We start from the raw sequence: 26087 nt of genomic DNA, 5'->3' as shown, positions 1-26087 counted from the left end.
GAAGATGCAAATTATTTCGAAGCGAAAATACTATCATAGTCGATCGATACTGTAGTTTCAGAGTTAAATTATTGGCATTTACACATTTCTTTTTAGATCAGTAAGGAGGCATTGTAATTCAATCGAAAAGGTCACGTAGCCGTTGGAATATATCTCGTTTCGGAATTCAGCACGACCCGCATAATGCTTCGTAAAATGAATTTTAATACCCAGCCACCGGCAATAGACGGCTCGTCTCGAGCAATGATAATTATGAATTCTGTATTTCGAAATTTACAATTGTTATCGATACTTCGAATTATTTATGAATTGAAAAATAGAAATAGTTTATGTAATCGGCTTTTTTTTGAGGAGTTTTTAACGTTATTTGTATGTTGGAACTTCGGTATTTTTTTTAAAGCTTAAAGCTGACGCGTTCTCTTTCGCTCATTTGTAATCTATTGTTAATATTTAAAAAAAAAACGATATATAAAAAACATAGCATTCTTAGAAGGTTTTAAATCTAGTTTGAAGAGACAAGTTATGAAATTTCTGTCAGTTTCTGCTACCTGAAGGCTTCCTGGGCGGTGTAAGCTGAGGGAAAATTTTAATGAAAATTCCCGACGGGCATAACGCATTTATAGTGAGCGCTTCGTTCTCCCCGATATTTCTAGACAATGGAATGTGGAAATGGTAACAGTGCATGGAGTGGAACTCTGTTAGGTTTTAAAGACGTAGCAATAATACCTTCATTCTAAATAGAAAGCACTTTAGAAAAATAAAATAAAATATATTTTTTATTGCATAAATGGATGAACGAGCTTATAGCCCACCTGATATTATTAAGTGGTTACTGAAACCCACAGACATCTATAAGGTACATGGCGACATCCACCTTGAGGTATGAGTTCTAAGGTCTCAGTATAGTTACAAAGGCATTTAGCTATATAATATAACTAGTGACCCGCCCTCGCTTCGCTTCGGAAACATTAAAACACACATGAAACCAAAAAAATAAAATAAAAAATAAATAAAAAAAAGTAGCCTATGTTCATCAGGGACAATGTCGGCTTCTAATGGAAAAAGAATTTTTCAAATCGGTCCAGTAGTTTCGGAGCCTATTCGAAACAAACAAACAAACAAATCTTTCCTCTTTATAATATTATATTGTAGAGTATAGATGCTACGGATAATTTATACAATTATCGTCTAAAAGTAATTCCTTGGAATTGTATATGGTCGAAATTAAATCCTGCTACCTAAAAAAGAAAGAGGACTATAATCGGAGCGTGAGCGTCTCAGAGTTAAAACAAGCCTCTGCTTCCAAATTAAACCTTCTCGCTGTGGTATTTTGAGGCTTATGACAACTGTTTCTACACTAAGCCTATTTCAGCATTAACCGTCGTGATAGCATTGTGTGACTAAACAATAAGCCTTCGTGCTTAAAGCGTCCGTGGTCTAATGAATAAGACGTCCGATATACCGAACTAGTATCGAGCGATGCGACCATGCCGAACTCCAATTACCGCAGACAGGTTTTTATAAGGCAGTGCGTACTTATCACGCTTTCAAGATAAGGCGTATTAAGCCCATATTATGGGTGGGAACCACAGTACTGAGAAAGAAAAAATATAAAGTGGTTTAACTGTGATTTCAATCTCGTGTCTTAAGGTAGGTTAGGGCATTGATTTTGCGATATCTGTCAGCTTGAGTTAACGTTTAAGGTAAGGGGCTGCGAGATGGCCTTTTGGCGTTGCATCATCGTTCTGATATTGATGCAAACCAATAAAGTATTTCAAGGCAGCATATATGGGTGTACCACCATCCTATTTCTGTTGCGATTTAGCTCTGCTTAGCAAGGTGCAGTAGCCCTCACACAATACGAAACCAGTTATGATGTCTATAAACTACAAGAACCGCTTAAAATCAGGCGATTCGTAAACTTGTCCGCCCATTTGTGCTATAAACAGTAAAGAAATTTTTCATAAAGATTTCCTTTTCAAAATAATTTTAGAATAACAAACATTTGTTTTCTTTAATGATGAGTTACTTCGTTTCCGAGACCAACAGAGCTTTCTCCGTGAATTACCTGGAATTCCAACCCTTGAAGTAAGCTTAGTTGCGCCAATTGTAAACAGTAGGTCGCCGAGAGTAGAAAAAACATTTGTTGCTGTAGCTTGTATTTTAAATGTTCGTGGTTTCATTTATGTGGTTTATCCACAACCAGTAAATTTGTATGTGAAAATTAATAGGGACCAAATAGGTTCTAAATTACGATATTTTCAGTTCCAATAGCGTAATACTTTGTTAGAAGTGTAAGTGATACTAATATTAAATCATCGTTAAATTTATAAAAATCTAAGGTAGTTAGTTATTTAACCTTAAGAAGCGTACAAAGTGAACAGGCTTTGAAAAAAATAATCAAGTTGTAGACGCTTATATTTTTACTAACCGTGTTTGAATATCAATGATCATGGCTTTTTAAATAAAAAATCCGGTATTGTTTGAACAAAAAAATCCTTTATATTAGGCACATGAGACCATCCACAGACAAACTTCTAGCAGAACTCCTTTTATTGCATATTTATGGGAAATCTCACGTCTCATCTGGTGTTACGTGTTTGTCAAAGCCCGTAGACATTCAAGACGAAAACCACCATCATCTACTTTGAGTCAAGATATCTAGGTCTCAATTGGATTCAAATTAGAACACACAAACTTCTTCTCAACAAAATAAGTATGGGTAATTGTATCTACCCAATTAGTCCGCAATATGTTGTACTGAATGTGGTACAGAATCAGTCCTATTACGGTCAATTAATGAATATTCAGTTTTATATTATGAAAATTTCAGAGCATTCCACGTTGATCACCAATGAACGCAAAGTAATTCATGGCTCCTTTACATTAACCACGTCGGAGGGTCGGTGTATGTTATAACCGGCATGTTGTCTTTGCAAATAATTTATTCAGTGCTCAGTTTAAGGTAATAGGTAACATTGTTTTTATACCTCTGCCTGCGTGTTTTAAAGCTACAAATATAAACCAATATTTGGCTAAATTTTTTATATAAAATAACAGTAGTAAGTTGAACAGTTTGGGGGCTGTTTAAAAGAGTCCATTAGAGGAACTACAATAGTAAGACCCTTTCCTAAAATGATGAAACTTGCGATCGAATGTCTCAATTAGTTTCGTGTAATAGCAGCTGTCCTGACCAACGAACCGAAATGAATTTAAATGCTTCACGACAGAAATAGGCGTAATGACGGTACCTCCCGGGCGGTCTTGGAATACGAAGTTGTGGTTTCACTCGAAAGGTCACACAATTAATAGTGGAAGATTTTGGTGAAAAACACCAGATGAGCTGTGAGAAATCCACCCTAGAAAAATGTTTGAACTTGCCAAAACGACAGATACTACAATATAGCGCCTTGAAGGATCATCATTGAGTTTTCGACGTCATGATTTAGAGTAGACAGCGGGATTTTTATTAAGTATAATAATATAAGTATTATAAGAATATAGTAATGTAAGCTCCGGTTATCATTTAACACCAGACAAACTCGTCGTCTTCTTAGGCAGTATCATAAGAAAGTATAGACAAATTTGTTTTCAAATACCCTTGTCATTTGTCTCTATGAGGTCATATCAGTGACGTATTTACTTCTATCTGGTCCCATTGACTTCACATCCCACGTTCCATGATCGCTTCAACATACTTCATTGGGAATCTAAATGTATGAGTGGTATGAAATTTTTGTTTAAGTTCCCAATAGAAATATTTTTAAAATGAAGGCCTTTGATATAAGAGTCATATTTGGTGATATAATTTGAATCGGTGTACCTAATGATATACCTCTACTGTGATTCAGTTCTGTGTCCAATGTAAGATACCAATTGTCGATGATATGTCTCGACAGTTTTTTTAAAGACCATTTATTAACAAAAATTAAATATCTGAAATAGCATGGCACCTACGTCTAATTCTACACTAAAGGACATAATTGGTCCGGTTTTAAGGAAAATATAGCGAATGAAACTTTGATTTCAAATTACATGTACGGCGCCATGGGAATTGTGACGTTAATGGGATTCAATGACAGCCTTAGTTGTGTGGTGTTTACATACTATGTAGCGTTTATTTGGGTAGTCCGTGAGGGACTCCCTGGGTATATGTATAGAGATTTTTATTATAAATAAATTAATTGTCTTTTTTTTATGAATAACACAAAGCGTCGTCCATGAGTAACAAGAAAAGCTGAAAAGCGGTTGACAAAAGGGGGCAAAAAGCTTGCCTAGTCATTTAAATAGAAAAAAAACGAAGCCCTAGCATAATTTGCTATCATCATCATCAGAAATAGATCAATCTCTTTCATTGATTCATCAAATCTCTGGCATTGATGCCAGGGGCAGATCCAAGCCGCTGCCCTGCCGTTTAGTACTCTCCACAAGCCTCGTTTGAGGAAGGATATGTCATAGCACTCTGGAAACACCGTGGAGGGGAGTTCATTCCAAAGCCGGATGGTACGTGGCAAAAAATATCTCTGGAAACGCAATATGGACAAACGCAGTGGGTCCAGGTAGTATGGATGAACTCTACTCCGGTGGTGGGCAGTGCGATGGTAAAAACGAGATGAAGGTATCATTTCAAACAATTCCTCAGAACACTCGAAAACTCTAGTTCTCTTTCAAATAACTTCATTGCTGACTTTAACCCTAGTATGATTAAAATCGTAGTATAATTAAAATGTAACTACAAAAATAAATTAATTAAAATTTTCAGTACAGTGCAAACACTAGTAATAGTACGACCTCACGTATTTGATATTAAGGTTTGTCCAACGGCAATGTACATATGTCGAGCTCACGGCACCTAATTAGCGAAATTGGCTGATTAACTCATGCATAGAATCACGATGAACTGTACCGCGGTATTTATTTCGGTTCTGACGAGTTCATTAATTAATATATGTGTTTTAAATTTAACTGGCGAGTTACATACAGGAATTTACGAGTACATTTCTTTTTTCAGTTGTAGCTGATTAAATTAGTTCACAGTTTGTTGTTGATGTAAATCGGCTCCGGTGATTACATATGTACATATATATGTATGTATGTAATCTACCAAAGGTCCGTTTTGAGAAAGAAGTCTAAGGTCGTAGTCTAATGGTTCTGCATTTATTATTATAGTCTGTCTATAGCTGTCCACTGCGTAGCCCTTTCCCATTATACGTAATTGAGCACGATCCTCGGCTTCTGTCACCCAACTCTTGTCAGCTACCCTGCCTAGATCGTCACTCTACCGAGCTTGAGGACTTCCTGCATTACGTTTGTCACTTAACGGTTTCTAAAGAACGAAAACTTTACTTAGGGATAAATATATTAATGCCTGCCTGCAGGAACCCAACACAAGCATAGTCATATAGCTGGATAATAGTTTGTCAGATTCCTTATTCTTTAAGCCACGATCTGTATGTATGTAGATTATTTGTATGTATTATATATGTCGGCACACGTCAGGGATGGCTGAGCGGTAGGTTCCGTCATCACTCTTATTCGATTGAACTCAGTTTAGTTAATAAAACTTTTCAATAATAATTATTGAAACTCAACACACACAACTTTCATAATGACAGGGTAAACCGACAGTTTCGTTGCACATACCGACAGACCGACTGACCGACTGACTGACTGACAGAGACTCACTGACTAACGGCCGTTTTCAATAACGTATCTGAGTTTTCGGATAGATAGCTATCTCCGAATATCAGCAAGAGCGTATCTATTCTTAGTTTGCGTTTCACAATCACGGATAAGTGCTATCTCTCTTTAAGCAACAGTAGATAGCTTCTTCCCTCCGATTTATCCGAGCCTCTTGATACGTTTCGTTCTACTACAAATACGAAACAACATCAGGATCAAAACTTATTTTATTTTATTCTAAATTATAACTATAATTTAACCAGCATATTGTAGACTATCATAAACACATTTGTTTATAACAAAAAGTAATAAAAACATATGTAGATTTTTTTAAATTGGACGTATTGCTATTTTTATCCTAGTCGAAATTATGAAACGAAACGTTTTGACAGTCCGTTTACCAATAAGCAGTGATCAGTTTCTTTTGTTTGTTTTTCTATTGTTTACCTACTATATTAGATGATGACTTACCTCCAAAACGCTTTAAAACTTTCGTTTATAATTCTAAGTGTGTTTATAATTAAAGAGCTACAGTGAAATAAAATGAATTCTGTAAGTATCTATAAACTACATTGATAATAATAATTTTACTTTGAAAACTTTGAGTTCAAGTTTAGAAAATATATCTTTTTCAGTCAAGAAAGGCAGCACCCATGACAAAAGATGAGACGATGATTCTAGCAGAACTTGTGGCGGCGAAAAAACATTTCAATAATAAGGCAACAAATGCCACAAACAATAAATTGAAGGAGCAGGCTTGGCAAACCCTTGTAAATGATTTTAATTCGTCGATTCGTCGTTTCCCACGAACTCCATCGCAGCTTCGACTAAAATGGGAAAACTTAAAGAACGCTACGGCAACATAAGAAACAACCTTAGTAAGGTTAGTATAATTAGTTGATTGTTTGTCTCTAATAACACATTGATAAACATGATTTTTTCTTCAGGTTGCCGTAGTATTTGAAATAATTATGCTCTTTGTTACAGGCTGGAGGTGGTAAGGATTGCAGATGAAATTTTGGATAAAGCATGCACATTGTTGTAGGTCACATATAATATTTTTAACACTTACAGCCAAGCGGAAACAAGATGGAAGAAAAGAAATGCAAGGCTAGCATAGGGACAATGCATTTGCAGAATATCTAATAGCAAAAAAGAGACTTGACTTGGAAAATAAAGAAAAGGAGATTGTTGTAGCAAAAGTTAAGTTAGATTTAGATAATTTAAAAAATTAAAAATTACTTAAAAGGAATATTAAATTTCATAAATTAAGTAGGCAATAATAATTTTATGTTAGATAGTTTTTTAAGTATATGTACAAATTCTAAATTAAATATCTTGCATGTACTAACTACCATGTAATTATCATTTTGGAAAATAAAAAATAGTCAAATTATCTTTGGAGTTTATTTTATAAATTATCTTTGGAAGCAATTATTTATAAGTACATAGTTGTATTTCAGATGTAAGTTTTGAAAAATTGTTACGAACAATTATATTATTTTCCTGTAATGTATCTGCGACTGAAATTTCTGATTCTAATTCTTCTAAATTCATACTTCTGACGGTATTGTGCAGCATGGCAGCTTGCATATTTTCTAGTTTTAATCTACTTTTCAATGATATACAGGGAGTCTTCTTTTACAAACACCAATGCATCTGAAAATTATACATTATTCGCTTAAATTATTTTACAATACAGTATAACAAGCTCTTAACTAAAAAAAAAGATTACCTCTCTATAGTATTTCTTGTTTTAATATGTGATTCATTTTAAATCGTTCCGATTGAGTATGTGGGTTAATTAATCACGTTAAAAGATAGGGTTGTGGGGATAGCCTCTATCGGCAAGCAAATAGCAATTTCCAAGTCCACCTTGTTATCAATGTTCTCTTGATATGTAGATAATTTATTATAATAGTGTCATATTAAATTCATATAAACACCTAAATATATAATATAAATAAATAAAAATATAATAATAATATATAATAATAATAATATAAATAAGGTAATATAAATAAGAAATACCTTTTCAATCGGAATGGTTAATTATAGTTGTATCATGAGTAGACCCAGGCCATCAAGCAACAACATTTTGAAACATCAATGATGCATTGCACACAAATTACACATTCAAAATACTCTTTTTCTATTTCTAAATTCCTCTCCTATATTTGAATCTGTAACACAAATATAAAATGTAGAGGTATCAGTGTGTAATAAGAATGAAGGTAAATAGCCTACCAGGTTATTGTATTAGTATATGAATGTCATTTAGGACACCATGGGAATCCAGCAGTATTATAGAATTCCTGTTGAGTGTGATTTTGTAACACAACAAAAATTAGGTATTATTTTGCTATTGCTATAAACAAATATAAGTTGTAATAACGAGTACTTTTATGGTTAAAATTTTTCTTACCTTTTTGACGTTACACTCAAATATGGTCTCATTAAATTAATCAATTCATTCACAACACCTTTGCTCAGAAATCTATAGTCAAATTCGTAATTATTGATCTTCGCCATGTAATTCAGACGATCTTTATTTTCCTAACCATATGATATCGGCCTCACTATCACTATCTGCATCACAATCCATTATCATTTGAAATAATTCCATATCACTATCATCACTGCTACAATATGCCAATATGAAGAGAAACAATTATTAAATTAAAGCGATTTACTTTCGAAAGATAAACATGTAACCGGCCGATTTTGACAGATAAGCGAATGCCCATACTAGAGATAGCGCCGCCTACCGGAGAGTTACTTAAAACTCATATTGAAACGGAAGTAAGCACGATTTGTATGAGCGTTCTATCTTTAGCAGGCTATCCGTCCTCCCGACGATGGATAGATAAATCCGATAGGAACTGCTGCCCGTCGATAGGTTATTGGAACGTAAGTAAGGACAAAAATATAGATTTGTCTATCTTTAGTAACCGAAACTAGGGATAGATAGGTTATTGAAAACGGCCGTAAGACGGACGGAATTACTGTCTGACACGGAATGCCACGACTCTATCCACGTACCGCCATTTTATACTGTGGCGTTACGGAGTCTACCCTACATTTTGTGATATTTATCAAAACAACATTTCATCATTTAAAATAATAATCAAAACCACCGTCTTAATATTACTAAAAGTCGTTATCCACGACAGCTAAAAGTCGTTATCCACGACATATATATATCTCTCTATTTTTATTAATTACTAGCCGTACTAGCCCACTTCGCTGGGCATTTAAAATTAACATTCTTATTTATTGTCATTATCATTAGGCAGTCCAACACTCATATAAATATTAGCCTATCCATTAAGTACACTTATTTTCTACATGGATACCAAGTTTCAAGTCAATCGGATGCATGGTTCAGTAGTTATAACAGAACATCCGTAAAATCCACTGTAGATTTATATATTAGTATAGATAAATATTCGATAATACTGCAGTGTCGAGTATTAGAATCCATATTATAAAGCTTAATATTTTACATACAGTTTATTTATTTATTTATTTATTTAATAAACAATGTTTCAACAGCATTTAACTAGACACAGGGTACAGAGGATGTTTGGTCACAGGTCACTTTGTTTTCAATATGCACTAATTAGTTGTTGCCTGTGACGTCATATGTTAGCGCTCATTAAAATTGCACGGATGACAATACGATGATCTTGCCACGTTCCATAAGGAGAATACAGTTTCACAGTTACGATTTTATCAAATTACAATTGCAATAAAATTATAATGAACTGTCACGGTAAATCTTTTTAGGAATATAAACATGGATAAATATAAAAATGGGTGGTATTGTATGTTCTCCATTTAACACTGCAATACAGATTTCATTATTTGGTACTTCAACTTTGGATCCTAAAGAGAGTGTCAGCGTTCACTTTTCGATATCTTGGGTAATAAGTGCAGTCTTATATTATTTGGCATAGTGCGAATCAGGTCATTCTATAGGATCATTAATATTCTTATCGACTGTATTATAAACACGAGTTTATCGAATTAGTTCATAAAAAAACACAAATGTATCCGTTTTTAAGATAATTTCAAGAATTCTTCTTTTCGATATTTCTCGCCTTCATTTTATTGTTATCTTATTCTAAGATACGTCAATATTTTCAAGTAGATGTTTTGGAAGTTAGTTTTAAATAAATTACCGGATTCCACCGCACGAGTCCTTGCCCAAAGCGAGCTAATAGAAACGTGGGAATGTGAGAACAGACACGCAATCCGCTATATGAATATCTCATATTTTACTAGCGAATAATAGCGCAGGACGACGCGTGGGCTTTTTCCGTCGATAACACGAGCTCTTGAATATTTCGTAATGAAATTCCCTGGAGATTTGTAACCCGACCTCGGTCGAAGGGTTGAGGGAATTCACTTCGCGAATAACAAAAGTACTTCACACACGGGCATCACTGTAGTCTTTTGGTATCACTATGAGTAAACAAAATTCGAAAAGGTGTTCCGTAGTGTCAGAAGATTGGCTAGCATCATATATGTATATTCACTTCTTTCTTTTTGGAAGCTATGACAAATTCTCAATGCTATTATCAATTTGATCGAAATCAGAATCTTCTTTTTCTTTATTGCTTAGTTGGGTGGACGAGCTCACAGCCCACCTGGTGTTTAGTGGTTACTGGAGCCCATAGACTACTACAACGTAAATGCCGCCACCCAGCTTGAAATATGAGTTCTAAGGTCTCAGTATAATTACAACGGTTGCCCCACCCTTCAAGCCGAACCGCATTACTGCTTCACGGCAGAAATGGGCGGGGTGGTGGTACCTACGCGTGCGGAATCACAAAAGGTCCTACCACCAGTAATTACGCAAATTATAATTTTGTGGGTTTGATTTTTATTACACGCTGTTATTGCTCCACCGTGGAAGTGTATTTCATTAGAAAAATAGGTACCCGCCTTCGGGTTTCGAACACCGTGGCATCGTTAGATACGAATGTACCGGACGTCTTATCTCCTTTAGGCCACGACGACTTCAATCTATTACGATGACTTTAAAATATAAGGAGAATTGATGTTTAGAATCATCTATACAGGGCTTGATAGAACAGTTTCCGAAAGTGAAAAGTTAGTACTATGTAAGCAATAACAATGCTTTGTATACATATATTATCATTAAGTCGCAATCTTATACAAAGTGACTATACTGAGACCTTAGAACTATATCTCAAGGTGTGTGGCGCATTTACGTTGTAGATGTCTATGGGCTCCAGTAACCACTTAACACCAGGTGGGCTGTGAGCTCGTCCATACATCTAAGAAATAAAAAATAAAATACAAGGCAGCTGGTAGACGCTAATTAAGTCAGACGCAGATTATAGACGTTGAGTTCACAGATTTATTTTATGTCTTAATGACTGAATGGGCTCACATCTCATCTGGTGTGAAGTGATTACTTGAGCCCATGGATCTCACAATTTGAATGCTTTATTAATTATTGTGCTATGGTAACCAGTAACAATTAAATTCCTAGTGTAAGGACGAATTGCGGGGCAGAAAAAATAATTAAGAAACACTTTTAGTTCACGATAAAAGGTCAGCTTACGTAACCATTTAACACTAAATAGGTCAGTCAACTGACGACGGTAAAAACTCAATAACATAAAATAAAAAGTTGACGTTTTTCAAATTAAACACGTGTACAACAGCTTGTTATTATTATAAATGCTTATTTTTAGTTTGGATCTTAGATGAAAAATACTAAAGCTGTACTAAATAAAGATTTCCTCAAGTTATTAGATCGAGCATTCGTCACTCGTACTGAAAGCTGCTGTTAGCTCTGACGTCATTAGTGATGAGTCTCCGATCGCTTTCGATTTTTCATCACGAATTTCAATATCTGTGGAGCTGCGGAAGTTTGTATTTAATTTAATATAAGACAATGAAAATAAAAAGCACTTTTTAATAATTTATTTGCGCCATATGACGCTTCGTAAATTCCGTAGCGTGGATATTCCGTTTCATCTCGAAATACGGCTTCCTGAAATTGTGTCTTTTTTCCCTAATGACGTAGTTTGACGGTGACGGCTGGAGGGCACAAATCTTCGCTACATTTTTTTCTCTTATAAAATATACAAAAGCTACAAGCATTTAAAACTTCTAGTACTTGAAAATAATTTTTTTTTTGTTTTTGATATTTTATTACAACAATTACAAGACATTGTTATTTTTAATTATAAACCTTATCTGTAATATTATCTTAGGCATTAATAACAATACTATGATGATAATATTGGAATAATTTAAATTTAAGATAAAAAAATGTTAGCTGATTATCTCAATAGGAAATAGTGTTTGTTGAAAATATGAAACTATATTTTGGCTTAACAAGTCAACAAACTTTCTAGTTCACTCCTTTTTAATTATTTAGATAAATTTATTAGTGTAAATGTAACACAGATATGTATTATTTTTTTATATGCATCATGAAGACATTGTTTCGACTCTTTTAATAGGCTGCCCAATTAGTGGAGTTCCAGCGTCTCCGCTAATGACGGCGGCCGGCAGAGGACGCTTATCTTTGTCGTTTCAGCCCGGGCCTTGTGTGTTTGTGCTCTAAGTGCAATAAACCTCGTGTGTTCAGCGGCAAAGAGACACGAGAGACTCTCGACCAAGTTTCGGCTGCGTCACACAAGGCTGAACTTTATTAATTAGCTTTACGGTTTATTTCAGATGCATTTTTTTTTGTTTTCGGTCACAGTAATTCTTCTTCTTTTTCTCCACCTTAGGTGGGGTCGGCACAGCTAATTTTTCTATCCCATTCTCTTCTATCGGCCGTCATCTCAACACTTACTCCGCTCTCTCACGGATCCATCAGATCCAATAACCTTTGCATTAGACGCCTTCAGCTCTAACACTAGGAGCAGGCTTAGGGACCTCGGTAGCCGTACTCGTCGAACTCGACAAAGAGTTCGCCGTGCAACCTAACCCATGAATCAGCTCGCTGAGTTTCTCGCCGGATCTTCTCAGTGGGTCGCGATTCCGATCCGGTAGTAGATTCATTCGCAAAGCAGCTACTCTTGAGCTGTTAGGTCTCCTTCGGAGGCGCTCGGGTAGCTGTTAACAAATCCCACCCCTCCTGGCTGAGCCTTTGCTCGCCCACCTGTCCTGGTGAAACTGGAAAGACCTCCGGGCCACCAGTAATCCTTCAATCATAAAAAAAACCTCTCTCTCTCATATCGTCATTCCCACACTCCATCCATATCTGCTTTGGTCAACCTCTTCCCCCTCTACCGTGCACTACCATTTCCATACATCTCCTAGTCACATGCATCTTCCCTCTACGCATCACATGTCCATACCACGCCGACTGTCCGCTCTTTAGCTTGATAATTACCGGGGCTACTTTCACACTTATTCTGATATACTCAATCCTTATTCTGTCCAATTTTCGGTCACAATAATTACCTTTTATATTAATCTATTAATTTATTTTACATAGGTAAATGGAAACGAAAGTTGAATGACAATAATACAATAACAAAACCGTCAAAAGAAATGAATACAATAAATAATGAATGATAAAATAACAATTTTCAGTCAGTCCCTTTACATTGCGGTCAATCGTTTAAATCAAAAATTAATTAAGCGGCCACAATAATGGTCAGACAAAACACAAAATAAAGCAACGATGGAAAATATGAACGAGAAACTCGAACAACAAGGCAATCGAGGAACATGAAGAATTTCTACTTTTATTATTAGAAGACGTTTGTGAGAAACCCGCTGTTAAGAAATCGTAACGACTTTTAAGATCTCGTTACGAACCGTTAAGTATACTTGAGCGATTTCGGGGTCGCTCCCGTCTCGGGATTCAAGTTAGGTTACTTTTATATTAAAACGCAGCTCCTGTTTCGTGGTATTCGATATTAAAAAGGCCGAATTTATTAACTTGTGGTTGACTCTTTGGATTTTTGAATAGTAAATAAAAAAAAAGCTGTGTGGTGTCGTGGGACAACGGCTAGGAACGAAGTTCCTTATTATAAAAATATTAATTTTATGTTCTATTCGAGGTATAAAGAAAATAAAACTGGAGGTTTCACAACAACCCACGGTCATTCGGTAACGTGCGAACTTATTGTGGTACACTTCATTCACGGTTGTTTGCATAACGCTCTGAGATCGTGGTCAATGAAGGATAAAAAAATGTTATTTTTTGTACGTTATTACAAAGTTAAGTCGTACACTGTGTGCATTAGTAACTTGTACGCTATTACAAAATTAAGTTGTGTACACTGTGTGCATTACTAATAAAAATCTTACGTTACGGACGTTTTTTCCCGGTTAGGGTACCCCTCCGCATCGTCCCATAAGGGACTTCGTTCCAAAAATATAGCACAGTTTTTTAAAACAATTAATACAAATATAATTTGACTTATTCAGTGGTGCAGTAATTAACGCTCCTGGCTGTTGCGCTAAGGGTCGTGGTCGTCGTTTTCCACATTAGGCAAATATTCGTATGATGATTGTTTGCTCATTGTCTGGGTGCTTATTATCTATGTATATGTATACATTTAAAACGTATATAAGTGTGTGTGTGAGTCTCTACCCTCTCTCTAGTACCCATAACAAAGGGAACCCTAATTTGGAGCCTGAGGACCGTGCGTGATTTGTAAATAAATTTTTTTTTTTTCGTTTTTTCTTTAGCTAATGGGCACAATGTTTGATGGTGGGCTTCCAGAGCCCACAAGAACACCGGAAGGCACTTTTAAACATAATATCGAAGTCTTCGTTAGATTAAAGTTCAACAGCACTCGGAATGGATCAGGTCGAGCCATCAGTACGAGTCGTTGGTTTCGACAGCGGCTGCTAAGTGTGCCGGATCAGAGGTTTAATTAGCAATAAGGCTACGGTGACTGCTATCACGAAAAACCTTTCTGACGTAATCTTCATAATAATATACTTATGGATGAGTTCGAGGTTCGACTCGTAGTAAAGATCTACATTTTTCAGTTGATTTATTAAGGAAACAGTGTTTTAGTTAGATAGAGCTTTGTCTGGCTGCAGACGGCGTAAATAAGACCACATTAACAAGCCGTTTATAAATAAAAGTATAAATGCGGCGTATGTGATACATTTAAAAAAAACATCATCTTAGAATTTTGACTTTCCATCGATACTTACTTTCAACAGCGTAGTATTTTGAACGTATGTCACATAAAAGATATTAACTACAAAATATTTTTTTTGGCCTAGATAAAAAATCGAGCTCACGGCTCGCTTGGTGTTAAATGGTTACTGGACTCTATAGATATCACAAAGGATTCTTTAAATAGCCATTTTTTTCACGTTCAATTACATCTGTTTGTTCAAGCTTATCGCAAAATCATTTTTAATGTAACTTTATGTGGTTGAAACTTATCTTATCCGTAAACTGGCTTTAATTGAAATAAAGCTCGAAGCGAAAAACAGTGGTCATGGCTCATCTCGTCCCTGACAATATTGTCTGATTAGATTATTGTCACTGAGCCTACGGTACTGTCGTAGTTCGCTAAATAATTAATAAAGCCTTCTCAACTTTCTCTAACTCTAACTTCTCTAACTAAACTAACTCTTTCTTCAGTATGTCTTTCACTGCGAAGTTGTAATCTATACTAATATTATAAAGCTGAAGAGTTTGTTTGTTTGAACGCGCCAATCTCAGGAACTACTGGTCCGATTTGAAAAATTCTTTCAATGTTAGATAGCCCATATATCGAGAAAGGCTATAGGCTATATAATATTACGCTAAGACTAATACAAGCGGAGCACCAATAAAGAATGTTTCAAAATCGGGGTTTTAATCCTTTTTGAGAAGTTCCACTGCGTGCGCTGCGGAAACGGTTAAAGTTTAAGTTTAAGTTAAGTTAAGTACGTAAATGAAGAGGCGGGTAAAATTTAGCGTTATGCCAAAGTAATTATTCCACGCGGACGAAGTCACGGGCAAAAGCTAGTCGGTTTAATAACACTAGTCTAAAAAGCTTGAAATCATCTCCAAATAAGAACACCATTGTTCACTTCACTCCTCTATAAGCGTATTTCGTTGGAATCAATTTGGTTCGTTTCAAAATAAAACCTGCTTCAGGCCTAAGACAATAAAGCTCGGGTGCTCGCAGCTTTTCAAACAGTTTTATATGTTAAATGCGACTCAGCGTCACTCGGTAAGGTATATATATGAGTGTTTGAATCAAGATCGAAAGCTATAGGCGAGAAGAAACATTCAAATTTAAATTCTATATTTAAAGTTTTATTGCTTATATTTAAAGGAACACGCTGCGAATTGATCGACTAGCATTATTCGCTTATTTTTTTGCGTATTTCTTAGGTGTTTTTTTGTTGCGTTAAATAAGCAAATCAAAAAAAGTTCAAATCTCATCTGATATTAAATAGTGCCTTAGAACATAAGCTCGAAGTTTTTTTATAATATTTTTTTTGATAGGTGAACGAACTCACGGCCTATCTGGTGTTAAGTGGTTAGCGGAGCCCATAGATATTAACAACGCAAATTGCGCCACCCATCTTGAGACATGAGATCTAAGTCTCAGTTTTATAGTACAACGGCTGCCTCACCCTTCAAACCGAAACGCATTATTGTTTTACCGTCAAAAGTTTCAAGTGTATTACGGCTGTTCAACTCTTACGATCGGAACACATGTTTGCTTCGTGCTAGAAAATAGAAAGAATATGTATCTATTTTCATCAACTGTTATATTCTATCCTCTATCTATATCTCTATATATAAAAATGAATTACTGTTCGTTAGTCTCGCTAAAACTCGAGAACGGCTGAACCGATTTGGCTAATTTTGGTCTTGAATTATTTGTGGAAGTCCAGAGAAGATTTGAAAGGTAGATAAATATGAAAATGCTCGGAATTAGATAAAAATAACAATTTTGTTTCTCCTTTGATGTGTTCCCCGTCAAACGGAATCCTTTTGTTTGTTTTAAGTTTATTTTATACAGACGCTTAGGTTTTTTATTTATCGATTGAGGCACTCCGAAGTCTGCCGGGTCAGCTAGTAGTCTACAAAAATGTTATTATCACAAAGTTTTCATAGCGTGACCCTTTCTTTTCCTAGCTTAAAGTAGGAAGCCCGGGCAACACTGGTGTCTTAGTCAACAACTGCTTCCATTGAGTATAGCGCGTTTTAGAGACGAGAACTTAAGCCCTTTCCCTTGCTGTTATACTGAGGTACTCATTAGCATTAAAAGATAGAGCATAAAAGCATATATAGCCCTGTGGTAATGGTAAAATCGTGGTCGCGTCGAATATTCTTTGAGCAGAACTGAACCACTTTTTTTAAATTATGGCATATTTTATATATCACGTTTTACAGGTACACATTGGCTTGGTTACGATTTGGTACTTATCCTCTGTTTTAATAAAAAAGTTTCATAACGTTATTTATTAAAAAGGCCACGGATGTAAAGAGTCGGTTGTGTAAAACTTCCCGCCAAAATTTTGTTCCACTTTATTTTTTTTCATTTACCACCGCTTAGCCGCGTGAATCTTCAAAAAATCTACCGCCTTGTTTCGATCTCCTGAATTGAGTAACTCACAACATTATATTCAACGATTTATCCACGTAATCTTTCTTGTTTTGGTTCAAATCTCGGCGAAGATTTACCTGCGAACAGCACTCCATTAGGCGCGCTTCTCTATAGCGATCTGGAATGTCAACGAACCGAAGTTGTTACGTGTTTAGATTATTCTCACGTGCGCGGTGGCTTGATCCGCCCACACAGATTACTAGATAGGCTCTTTATTGGCTTCCGAAACCAGCTAATGTGTATTAGGAAGACTTGTCATGCATCGTCTCTTTTTAGAAAATCAAAGAGATATACTAAGCAAAACCTTTTGTTTATTTCGTGCAGTGATCGGCAGAGATTTTCTTCTTGACTGGTTATTGTCACCCTTATTGTGATAAGACCTCTTATAAGTGATAGAACGTCTTGTGAATCTGCGCGGGTAAGTACCACCACCCTGCCTATTTCTGCCGTGAAACAGTAATGCATTTCGGTTTCAAGGGTAGGGCAGCTGTTGTAACTATACTGATATTTTAGAACTTATATCTTAAGGTGGGTGGTGCATTTACGTTGTAGATGTCTATGAGCTCCACAGTAACTATTTCAAACCAGGACGTCCCCTAACTCGTCCACCTAACTAAGAAATAAATAAAAAAGTTTTTCAGATGAAAATCTGTAAGTTTCCTGGGGTGTTTCACGATTTCGTCCCAGTAGTAGATGCATTCGCGAGCTGTTAGATCTCATTTGGAGGCGCTGTTGGTAAGTTCCATCTCTGCTGGCTGAACCCATGCTTACTCACCTGTCTTGGTGAAAGTGGAGAGAGAGGTCGCTGAACCACCAGTAATCTTTCTAACAAAAAAGGAGACGGCGGTGTTTCCAACTGATTTTTGTGTGAGAAATATCGTTTTTGGCCAACATGAAATTCAAACGATAAAATAAAAGTTTATTTATTCTTAATCGCAAATGTCTTATCCTAGGTACATGTAAAGTTACTCGTCTTAGATGACTGCATGCTAAACTTGAACATTTGGCAGTTAATGCCTTTTGTAATTAGTGGCAACCTCTCAGTATTTTTGGACATTTAACCCCAAAGGTTGAAAAAAATAGGGATAATTCCGTTACCCGCTTTCCATAAACAGGGCTGTAACAAATACCTACATTCTTAAAAAATATTATAATTCACAATGGATTTGACTAAAAGGAAATTGCATTAGTATAAAAAATCTTTAAAGTTATACAGATCGTATTGAACATTTTAAATTTTCAGGTAAATACAATTTATAAATAAGCATTAAATGTTTTTAATTTTGGCAGGGCGTGTTGAGAACCCGATTAGGGATTACCAGTATTTCTACGCATTATTCTACAGCAAAGTCGCAATTTTGAATACAATCCGGAACTAAAAAAACATTTATAGCTTCATTAGTAACTTGGAATCCGAAATAATATCACTTCTTTCTTCCTAATGAGGTAAGTTCGGAAACTTTATAAATAAACTTCAAAAAAGGAGGAAGTACTCAATTCGGTGTATTTTTTTTATGTTTGTTACCTAAGGATTCTGTTATTAATGATTTATTTTGGAGTTTTTTTTACTTCAAACATTTTCTTTCATAGTTCCATCAAAATCGGCATCAAATTGCAGTTACCATTAACTTTTATTTATTTATTGCTTAGATGGGTGGACGAACTCACAGCCCACCTGGTGTTAAGTGGTTACTGGAGCCCATAGACATCTACGACGAAAATGCGCCACCCACCTTGATGTATAAGTTCTAAGTTCTCAAGTACAGTTATAACGGCTGCCCCACCCTGCAAACCGAAACGCATTACTGCTTCACGGCAGAAATAGGCAGGGTGGTGGTACCCACCCGCGCGGACTCACAAGAGATCCTACCACCAGTAAGTACGCATATTATAATTTTGCGGCTTTGATTTTTATTACACGATGTTATTCCTTCACCGTGTAAGTCAATCGTGAACATTTGTTGAGTACGTATTTCATTAGAAAAATTGGTACTTGCCTGAGATTCGAACAACACGAATGCACCGGATGTCTTATCCTTTAGGCCACGACGACTTCTAATGTAAAAAAATAGATTTAAATGGAGCGTAAAAGATGAAATTCATATTTATCCTTTGACTAATTAAATTATTTTTACATATGGCGTTTGTACTGACAATGGCCATTTTTTGCGAGAAAATGAGGCTAGATAAATATACTTCCGGAAGTTTTATATCCGTGTAATCCAATATGGTGATATAACAGCTTAATAACAGAGCACTCAAGCCGCGTGTCATCTAACCGCCAAAGCTGTTAGTGGCGAGACGCATCGTCAAATTGTTTCACGGAGATCGATTGTTATTGCCGGATGATTGCAGCTGTTCACACATAAAGGCTTGATCATTATTATTGGAACGAATTTCCTTATGGGATGATGCGGAGAGGATTACCGAAAAAACGTCGTAACGTAAGATTTTTTTAGTAATGCACACAGTGTACGACTTAACTTTGTAATAACGTACAAAAAATTACATATTTTTTTATCATTCATTAACCGCGATCTCAGAGCGTTCGTTTGCGCAATACACTAAGTCTTATGCAAACAGCCGTGAATGAAGTGTACCACAATAAGTTCGAACGTTACCGAATAACCGTGGGTTGTTGCGAAACCTCCAGTTTTATTTTCTTTATACCTCGAATAGAACATAAAATTAATATTTTTATAATAAGGAACTTCGTTCGTATCCGGTGTCCCACGACACCACACATCTTTTTTATCGTTATTTTCATGGGCTCTGTGGTCTTGTTAGTTCAATGTTATTAAGATGTAAGTGATGTGAACGTATTTAGCACCTTTGTGTACTTAGTATGGACCTATGCTAAAAATCCTAGCTTTGTACATCTGTGATATTATTATGTTTTATAATTTATGTACTATACAAGACGCACACCACGATTTCACTCGTCGCAAAAAAATTGGTAATTTAGAAGTAACGGTATTTTTTTCCGAGATGAAGAGTTGCTTTTGTCACTCTCTAGTTCATAAGAAATTAGTCAATTTGTAGATCAGTTAGTAAGTAAAATCACGAAACAGAGTACACACAATAATAAACTGTACATTTTATGAATAAGATCAGTCTTCAGTTAAAGAAGTCATATTCAAATGATTTTTTCTTCTGTTTATGGTATCCTGAGTAACTATTGGTAAATATTCATTAAACATAAAATATTATTCAATAAATTTTGATTCCCATACACTTTTTTACTGGTGGTAGGACCTCTTGTGAGTTCGCACGGGTGGGTACCACCACCCTGCCTATTTCTGCCGTGAAGCAGTAATGCATTTCGGTTTGAAAGGCGGGGCAGCCGTTGTAACTATACTGAGACCTTAGAAGTTATATCTCAAGATGGGTGGGGCGTTCACGTTGTAGATGTCCACGGGCTCCAGTAACCACTTAACACCAGGTGGGCTGTGAGCTCGTCCACTCATCTAAGCGCAAAAAAAACCATTAACTATTACTTGAGATAATCCAGTCATTCGTTACTCATAATATCTGCAAAGTAGCGCCTTATTAAATTAATTAGGCAACATTCACAAGTTTGTATTTGCCGAAGCCCGACTCACGGCTTCAAGAAACTTCAAAGAGGAATTATTATCGAAAACGTTAACTAAATGAAGCGAACCAAGTTACTCAGATAAAACTGAAACATCTTCAGTTTCCGGTTTGAAACTTAACCCTTAATCCTAACTACTTCACGAAAAAAATGTGCGGTAGTTTCAGGCATACTACAGTTTACTTAATAGATGTGTTTTTGAATACAATTGTTTTTATTTTTAAGCGTGATTATTTCCTACGAGTCAAACCCTTATCTTACCACCACTTATCTTGCCAACCCAGCCCTTATCTGGCCGGTGTTTTATTTAACCTTGACCCGATCCCTACCAAACTTTACAGATCACGTGCTAGGCCAATCTGAAGATTTCTTGAAAATATAATTGGAGTCAGTTTTTAATTTTTTTATTGCTGAGATGGGTGGACGAGCTCACAGCCCACCTGGTGTTACGTGGTTACTGGAGCCCATAGACATCCAAAACGTAAATGCGCCACCTACCTTATGATATAAGTTCTAAGATCTCAGTATAGTTACAACGACTGCCCCACCCTTCAAACCGAAACGCATTACTGCTTCACGGCAGAAATAGGCAGGGTGGTGGTACCCACCCGCGCGGACTCACAAGAGGTCCTACTACCAGTAAAGCCATTCCAGCTTTACAAAGCCGGTCCAGCCATTTCGGAGTCTGCAAAGAACATACATAGTACATAACGACGCTTGAAAGGCAGACGTGACTAAGCGACAATGCCTGAACTTTACAGTAGACTAATTTAAAGTTGAAATACCTGAAAAAAAAAAAAAATTTAACCAATCTAGCTGTAGGATTGAAATGATTCTAATAAACCTAGAAATATATATTTTTTTGCGCATCGAATATGGTTATTGCCTATTATTTATGTATAAAGCAGTTATTGTCGCTTAGTCACGTTTGCCTTTCAAGCGTCGATAGATATGTATATTTAAAAATTCGTGGCTGTTGAATTTAATTTTCGGGCGACCACAGAGTTCGTTTTTAAGATCAAAAGTTCCCTATCAGAAGCGTTCAAGCCAAACAATGATTCGTGGGTTCGTTTGTACTATCCACTCCGTATATGTCAATAACATTGTGAGCCGTTTGTGTGACATTGCTACCGTGACGTAACTTGTATTCCATAATTACTCGTATTTTTCACGTGTCCATATCTTATACCTTTAAACGAGCAATTCTTGTATACTAAGAGATACATATTATAATCTGAATCACGGAAACGGCTCCAACGATTTTCATAAAATTTAGTACACAGGGGATTTCGGGGGCGATAAATCGATCTAGCTACGATTTATTTTCAGAAAATGTTGTTTCATTCGTATTTTCAGTAATCAACTCTTCCCGACATCTATTGGCGAATAATAATACTATTTTTCTTAATTGAGGGCAACTAACCGCTTTAAAGATACAACAAGATGGCGTTACCAAAAAAAACATAACGAGCATAGCTCGGCCATCATCTAGTTGATAAAAAATATACTAATGTAGCGAAAACAAATCGTTAATCAATAAAAAAATTACTAAATTTGAAAGTAGAATTATTAAATATAATTACAAATATTTGAGTGAAGGGTAAGTACTACATTTTTCGTATTTTTACTACGATTAAGAGTTGCATTTTGACACGCGCTTTCCTTTTCTTACTAGCGGTTCCCGAGTGGAACTCGGCTGAGGAAGAAAATGTAGGAAGAGTTACATTAGCAGTAAGCAGCAGTTTGGCTGTGTCCAGGTTACTACTGATGTTCATTAGCGATACGGTCACTACATATCACCGAGTGGGCCGTATGCTCATCTCGAGCCCACTGAGTTTATCGCCGGATCTTCTCAGTGGGTCGCGTTTAAGATCCGGTGGTAGATTCTGGGAAGCACTGCTCTTGCTAGGGTCAGTGTTAGCATCACTCCGGTTTGAGCCCCGTGAGCTCACCTACTAGTTAGGTTTACGCTGAAATAGCCTCTCAAGGTCATCAGCTTAGGTAGGTAGGATAAAAAAAAGCTCATCTGCCAGCATTGTACTTCTAAGCTCGGACGATGTATGTAGACGTTTCGTGTCACACTTTCCGTGTGATCAATTTAATTCTCTCGGAGTTCCTGTCGTTGTCTCCTATTTTCCGGCTCTTACTAAATCGCCTTAATTAAAATCTAAGTAGAGAACGACCATGGACATCACCCTCAAGTTTACCATAAGCTGAATTAGAAACTTTAAAAAAACTACAATCGAGTTTTTTTATATTTTTTTTATTGCTTAGTTGGGTGGACAGGCTCGCAACCCACCTGGTGGTAAATTCGCCACCCACCTTGAGATATAAGTTCTAAGGTCTCAGTATAGTTACAACGGCTGCCCCACCCTTCAAGCCGAAACGCATTACTGCTTTACGGCAGAAATAGGCGGGGTGGTGGTACCTAACCATGCGTACCACCAGTAAAATTATCATTGGTTTTATCAACAATAACAAGCTGAATTAAATGGAGAAATGGGATATAAGGGAACCTTCAAATTACATTTGTCGCACATTTCTAATTATTATTTTATCATCGAACTTGACTGTTGTGCATATTTCTGATGATAACACAATTATAATACTGTTAAGTTGCTTGGAGGAACGTTGAAGGAAGCTGAACTAATCAAGTTTGCGATCATTCGATTTGTTACTAATCGATAAACTGGTACTTTAAAACTTAAAAACTATATTATCAGTAGACACGAACATACATATTTTATATATAAGCATAGTATATAAGTTCACAAGTAATAGTATTAAATAATACATAATTTAATTTTAGGTAATTAGAAACAAAATTTATATAATTAAAGTACATTAAAAACAACTCGCGTGAGGCGAATAAAATAAAATTCGTTGAGGCGTTTGGCTCGACAGCACTATAATAACAATAACTTCTGTATTGTGATGAGTTTAATAACCTAGCATCCATAGCCTCCATTACAATTACCAGGTGACAATTAACAGTGACAATTGAATCATCGTAGCATATGGCGGTAAATATCGTGGGGCCAGCTGCAGCAGCTCTAGATATCAATCGATTTTTATGATTACCGTGAACCGTCGGCCAACGATAATCTATCCTAAACACCGACCTCACCACATTAAATTGGAAGTTTTTCTCATTCCGTATGTCCTGCAAAGCAACGGAATTAGCTTTCAGTAGCAATACCGGCGTAATATCCGACGCACACGACAGATCCGGGAACAGCCGAGTGAGTTTTGAATGATGTAAGGAAAATCGTTCCGCTATGCAATACTGCTTCGTTCGAGAGGAAAATTGGGGTTTACTTGTGAGCACGCAAATGGAGCGAGCCGTGTTAAGGCTTTTAGTGGAAGGTTTTATGTGAGGCGATGCTCTCTGGAAACGTTCGTGCAAAAGGTTGGCTTTGTTGTTAAAGTTTGTTGATAGGATTTTTCTTGGAGCACGTGGACAGATGAAACTCACGATCCACGTGGAAGCTATTACTGGACCTTGTTATTTGTGAGTTTACCGGTGGTAGGACCTCTTGTGAATCCGCACGGGTGGGTAACACCACTCTGCCTACTCTGCCGTTTCGGTTTGAAGGGTGGGGCAGCCGTTGTAACTATACTGAGACCTTAGAACTTATATCTCAAGCTGGGTAGCCGCATTTACGTTGTGGATGTCTATGGACTCCGGTAACCACTTAACACCAGGTGGGCCCTGAGCTCATCCACCTATCTACGCAATTAAAAAAATATAAAAAAGTTGACAGAAAATATATACTAGTGCTAATGAAATTCAGTGCAGAAATTGAAATATAATTCAAATAAGGTAGCTTTTTTTGTAGTTTACACCACGTTTTTAGTCTATTCACACGTACCTAGCCTTGAATCCCGCAATAAACCAAAGGGCGACTGAAAATCAGCGCTTTTCGATTCATCTACTTTGAACAGCATTAGCTGGGCCACCTCCTTTTACCTTTTTCATATTCTTTTATTTATCTAAATATCTTTGTATAAGTATACTAGCGACCCGCCCTTGCTTCGCTTCGGAAACTGTAATTTATTATTGATTTCTCCACTATTTAATATATGCTATTACACATATGAACCTTTTTCTTTACTCACTCTATCTATTAAAAAAAACCGCACCAAATCCGTAGTGTAATTTTCAAGATTTAAGCATACATAGGCATATAGGGACAGAGAAAGTGTTTGTCACTGAACTCCTAAACGGCTGGATTAATTTGAATGTTTTTTTTGGTATGTGTTTGGGTGGCACCCTGGATGACTTAGCTTCACAAATCAGCCCGGCGGATCGCACTGCAGTTGGTATCTAGGTTATTTATCTATACTTCAACTAAGCGGCTGGATCGACTTGAATGAATTTTTGCAGGACAACGTCTGTCGGGTCCGCTAGTATTAATCTAAAAGTGCGAAAGGCAATAAATGATTTTATTGTTATGTACAAAGTTTTTATTCTCGGATTTCTATAAATTTCAGTAAATACTGAAAAACCACGGCCCTACGCCAAGCGGAGTTCATTTTCAGTTTTAGTTACGTCTGATGTTTCGTCCTGCAAAAACTTCCGAACAATCCGGCGCGTATTTAAAATTGTGGCTTTTCGCATGTTAAAAAATATATTTTTGGGTAAATCTAATAGTTTGATGGAGTGGTGAAGGTACTTTGGTATGACTCCAGTGCTGGAAAGCACCAGCGGCACAATGTATACTTTATTAATTTTCAAAACTCTAGTAATTTCTTCCTTTAATTATTATTACTAGAGGTCCCGCAGTAGTCGAAATTCGACTATAATTAATTGGAATTGTAAGTTTGTACACTATTATGATTGTATTTTATACTTCTATAATCACAAATTTCGCCAAGACTACACTATAAAAAATATTAACAAAGACAATCTCAAATCTCTAATCTCAATTTGACAACAGACGTCAAGAACAAAAGTCTGACAATAAATAGTATGCATGCGTGTGTGCGTCAAATACATGGTATGTAGTGTGTGTAATGTTTTCTTTATTGATTTAATGCATCTTTTATACATTATTTTAAAAATATATTAACATTGTGCACTTCTTCTCTATATTCTCTATAAGTGTGGGAAATTTCATACTCCTCTGTCCGCGCAATTTTCGTAAAAAGGGATACAAAGTTTTTGCTTCACGTATTAATATATAGATTATTTTAAATACATTAACTACATTTCCGACTTAAATTTATCACTT

At 36.1% G+C, this 26087-nt stretch overlaps 1 protein-coding gene and 2 long non-coding RNA genes across 4 annotated transcripts in view; 2 read left to right on the top strand and 1 right to left on the bottom strand.

Annotated features, from left to right (window-relative positions):
- The window catches only part of LOC101736773 (dual specificity calcium/calmodulin-dependent 3',5'-cyclic nucleotide phosphodiesterase 1), a 511722-nt gene that overhangs the window by 77610 nt on the left and 408025 nt on the right, over window positions 1–26087 (top strand). The window lies entirely within an intron of this gene.
- LOC134198822 (uncharacterized) lies at window positions 5961–7078 on the top strand. Its single transcript, XR_009973040.1, has 3 exons — window positions 5961–6234; window positions 6318–6565; window positions 6670–7078. It is a non-coding gene; the product is annotated as an uncharacterized LOC134198822 (long non-coding RNA).
- On the bottom strand, window positions 7076–8665 carry LOC134198824 (uncharacterized). The gene is made up of 3 exons (XR_009973042.1): window positions 8108–8665; window positions 7714–7865; window positions 7076–7341 (listed from the first exon to the last, which is right to left on the bottom strand). It is a non-coding gene; the product is annotated as an uncharacterized LOC134198824 (long non-coding RNA).

Source organism: Bombyx mori, chromosome 4, assembly GCF_030269925.1.
Source record: "Bombyx mori chromosome 4, ASM3026992v2".
Taxonomy (NCBI): Eukaryota; Metazoa; Arthropoda; class Insecta; order Lepidoptera; family Bombycidae; genus Bombyx; species Bombyx mori.
This window is presented reverse-complemented; position numbering and strand designations above follow the sequence as displayed.